The sequence below is a fragment of the Grampus griseus genome (assembly GCF_964374135.1).
Source record: "Grampus griseus genome assembly, chromosome: 1".
NCBI lineage: Eukaryota > Metazoa > Chordata > Mammalia > Artiodactyla > Delphinidae > Grampus > Grampus griseus.
Genome location: NC_139017.1, coordinates 157,261,805 through 157,265,530, shown reverse-complemented (window position 1 = coordinate 157,265,530; position 3,726 = coordinate 157,261,805). Strand labels below are relative to the sequence as shown.

At 40.3% G+C, this 3,726-nt stretch overlaps 1 pseudogene across 1 annotated transcript; it reads right to left on the bottom strand.

The window, feature by feature from the left end:
- Positions 1 to 2,867: 2,867 nt before the first annotated feature.
- On the bottom strand, positions 2,868 to 3,324 carry LOC309827881 (protein FAM136A-like; annotated as a pseudogene). The gene has a single exon. The product of its transcript is annotated as a protein FAM136A-like (transcript).
- Between the last annotated feature and the right edge of the window lie 402 nt (positions 3,325 to 3,726).

Below are 3,726 nucleotides of genomic sequence, written 5' to 3'. Positions count from 1 at the left end.
TTTGAAAGAGTCAAATTAGTCCCAAGTAACTTAACCATATCCAGAGCAAAGCTAAAGAATATTTATAGGAATACAAAAATTATTCAGCATCCAACAAGGTAAAATTCACAATGTCTGACATCCAATAAGAAAGTACCAGGCGTGTAAATAAACAGGGAAATACTACTTATAAGGAAGAGAAAAATCAACCAAAACCACCCAGAAGGACTTCCCTGGTGGTCCAGTGGTTAAGACTCCACACTTTCAGTGCAGGGGTTGCAGGTTTGATCTCTGGTTGGGGAGCTAAGATCCCACAAGCCATGCGGTGAGGCCAAAAAAACCAAAAACAAAACCACCCAGAAACGACACATGATAGAAATAAGAGACAAAGACATTAAAACACCTACTATAACTGAATCCCCTATGTTCAAGAAGCTAGGAGAAAGATTAATCATGTTAAGTAGAGTCATGGAAGTTATAAAAAAGACCCAAATCGAATTTCAAGAGATGAGTACTATATGTCAATTATATCTCGATAAAACTGGAAGAAAAAAACATTTCTAGAGATGAAAATTACGAAGTTTGGGTTGAAAAATACACTGAATGGGATTAATGACAGTTTTGATGTTGCAGAAGGCAAGATTTGTGAACTTAAAGACATAGCTATAGAAACTAACCAAAATAAAACATAGAAAGAAAAAAAAAGGACTGTAACAAATGAAATGAGCATCAATAAGCTGTGGGATAACTTTAAAGCAGCCTAAGATACGTACATTAGGAGGGAAAAGAGAGGAGGAGGGACAGAAAACAATTTGAAGAAAAGTTTCCAAATCTGATGAAAACTATAAACTCACAGATCCAAGAAGCTCAATAAAACACAAACATAAGAACCGTAAAGAAAAATACACCAAGACACATCGTATCAAACTGCTTAAGACAAGCGATAAAGAGAAAATCTTAATAGCCGCCAGAGTAAGAAGACGCACTGCATGCAGAGGAAGAAGAAGAATGACAGCCAGTTTTGTATTTGGAAACAATGCAAGCTAAAAGGCAACGGATCTTCAAAGACATGTAAGGTACTGAAAGAAAACTCTGCCAATCTAAGTTTGATAACTTAGATAAAGTGGACAAATTCTTTGAAAGATATAAACTACCAAAGTCCATTCAAGAAGTAATAGATAATCTGAACAACTCTACAAGTTTTAAATAAATGGAATTTGTAGTTAAAAACCTTTCCACAAAGAAAACTCCAGATCCAAATGGCTTCATTGAGGGATTCTTCCAAACATATAAAGAAGAAATAATACAAATTCTACACAAAATCTTCCATAATACTGAAGAGGAGGGAATACTTCCCGATTCATTTTATGAGGCCAGCAACTTGAATTCAACAATATATAAACAGGATACTACATGATGGTCAAAAGAATAATACATCCCAGCAGTGTAATCAACATAATTCGTCATATTAACAGACTGAGAAAGAAAAGCCGTGTGATCATCTTAATATGCAGAAAAAAAAAAAACATTTTACAAAAGCCAACATCCATTCTTTTTTTTTTTTTTTGAAGAAAAATTAAGTCTTATGTATTTTTAAAACCAAACCACTAGGAAAATATATCACAGTCTTGAAACAGCAAACAGACAGGCTATATTATCATTTCAAGTAATAAGTTGGTAAAAACACAAGGTCCTTAATAAAACGATAAGGTGCCAGAACTGGGGCAGAACAATGCATGTCGCAAAAGTAGTATTTGGTAACGGAGGGCTGTCCTGTTTTTTGCTCTAAAGGAGTCACAGCTTGCCCCTGAGTTGCTGACTTTTTCTCCTTTGACCTTCGTGTTGCCAAGGGATTGTTTCAACAGAGCTCTGTTATCACAGGGGGCAAAGTAAGCAATACTGGGTTTAGGCTTTCATTCTATTTTGTTTTATGAAAACCAGATTTTTCCAAAGCCAGTACTTCATAAGTCTCTTAATTAAGCAGCTAACAATTCCTCTTTCACTGTTCATTCTTGAATACTGGCATATAGCACAATCAAAATGCCCTTTCCCTTCAAGGGTGAGTGTCACTGCAAGATTGTCTTGTCACTCGCTGACTGTGCTGCCGACAGCCTCAGGGCTCATCATGGCTGCCAGTCAGAGGGAAGCTTTGCTTCCCCTACCAGCGTGATAGCGCTTCTTATATTTTTGCAGGGTCTCCAGGCTGAAAGATGTCATGTGTGAGAATTTTAAGAAATGCACCTCCACAGCCTGACGGCCAGAAATGAGTATCTGCAAGGACCCTTTCAAAGTTTTTATCCAAACTACCTCTCCCAACTCTACATCTTAAAAGTAACTTCATGCCCTTGTATGTAAAACAAAACCACGCAAAACAAATCCCCAGAGACCCCCTTTCCCCTTCTAAATTAGTGACCTCATGGATTTTGTTTTATTTCCAGCTTGTGGGAAACGTTGTAGTGATCCTTCTGGTAAACAGGAGGTTGGCAACAAACAGAAACACCTCTCCTCACACTCCACCAGCTCATAAGCAGGTCAGATGAACCTGCCAGCCTGTTGGTATCTGTGTACTAAGAGAATCTGGTACCTTGGAGGGCTCTGGTTTGGTACAAGGGAGGCTCCCTGTTGCCAGGAAAAGCACTTGCCCCGCGAAATTCAGGCTCATAAAAACTCTCCTGTGCTATCTCTGACCCAAAGTTTAGCACCAGTTTTTTTTCACTTTCTAGGATTCAAACACAAAGGAACCAGTGTCCAGAGGCAAGTGATATAGGGTTTAAACTTGCTGCCATCCTTAATTTCCTCATTCATAAACTTTCCTTAGAAAACCCAAATCCCCATTTCTCTTTTTAAATAGACTCCTGCCTTCAGCCCCGATGGCCAATAGCAGACATCTATTTCCCAATGGATGAAAGAGACTCCTTCATCTTCTTGGTCATGGTTGGGATGAGGTTCATGTGGTCATCTACACACGTGGTCACGCAACTCTCCAGCTGCCGCTTCACCTGAAGCTCTTTACTCCCCGCATCAATTGAATCTTTGGCTTTGTCGTTGCAATGCATAGTGCACCGGGCCAGGCGGTCCTGGAACTTCTCCAACTCGCTGGTCACCAGGGCCTGGGCTTGACCCAGAGGGGCATGGCAGCGCTCAATGCACTGGTGCACTTGCTGCATGGACGCCTGGCTGTCCTCACTACAGCCGGCGCTGCACCGGAACATGAGACCCTGCATCTTCCGGATATTCTCTCTCTCCAGACTCTTCACCATAGAGTCCACCGCCTCCCGCACCCGGAGCTGCTGCAGCTCCGCCTTGGTGACAGGGCGCTGCTCCGTGCCGCGCCGGCGCCCACATGGACTTCCGGGCACGGGCCCGCCTCCTCGCCGCCTCTTCCCCCAACATCCATTCTTGATTAAAACTCTCAATGCTCTAGAAATAGTAGTTCCTCAACTTGATAAAGGGCATTTATGAAAAACCTACAATTTCTATCATACTTCATGGTAAAAGATTGAATGCTTTCCCTTAAGATCAGAATCAAAGTAGAGATGTTTGCACGCATCACTTTTATTGAACATTATACTAGAGATTCTTGCCAGTGCTACTGGAAAAAACAACTGAGTTTAGTAAGGTTTGACACAAGGTTAATATGAAAGAATGCATTTTATTTCTGTTTATTAGCAACAAATAATCAGAAATTAAAACTTAAAACATTATTTACAATATAATAAAATATATGAAATACTTGGAGATGAATCT